This window comes from Lasioglossum baleicum, unplaced genomic scaffold (genome assembly GCF_051020765.1).
Source record: "Lasioglossum baleicum unplaced genomic scaffold, iyLasBale1 scaffold0091, whole genome shotgun sequence".
Classification (NCBI taxonomy): domain Eukaryota; kingdom Metazoa; phylum Arthropoda; class Insecta; order Hymenoptera; family Halictidae; genus Lasioglossum; species Lasioglossum baleicum.
The window spans coordinates 492,501-493,111 of NW_027469151.1; positions in this window are offsets into that span (position 1 = coordinate 492,501).

A 611-nucleotide genomic window follows, 5' to 3' on the forward strand; every position below is an offset into this window, starting at 1 on the left:
CCGTCGCTTACCTCTCCAAATATATTTTTGGAGGGCGCCAAAGAGCGTTTCGGAGTCGGGTTGCAAAGATGCTACGTACGAGCGAATGATGGGCGTTTCGTCGGCGTTTGTCGCGGTTCTGTGAAAATTGCCAATTTTTGCATTGCGTCTTATAAACACATACAAATATATATATATCTAGTTTCCACGAGAGGCGAAGTAGGGATTGGTATTTCTTACGTTCGGACTTGCGTGAGTGTTTTTACGGTGTCGTGAGTCGTATTGAAAATACGACCGCCCGTAAGGCACCGCTTCGACGAGGATCTCCAAATCTCTCACCTTCTCTGCGAAACGATTCGCCTTGCGGAAAGAAGCGTTTCCACTCATGAACATTTAACGCGCTCCCGACGTCGCCTGAAATGATGCGTATATACGAAAGAGGTATATTTACAAGAGTCTCGCGAGACTACAGAGATGGACACACAAATTATAAAAGAAAGAAAGAATACTGTGTGGCACACAGAGTGTGTGTGGTGTGGCAATGTTAAGCCCCAGGGAGAGAATATGCCTGTGCGTGGATGAGTTTCTTAACTCTACGTTATAATTGCCATACGGCGGAGGGTCGTCGTTGC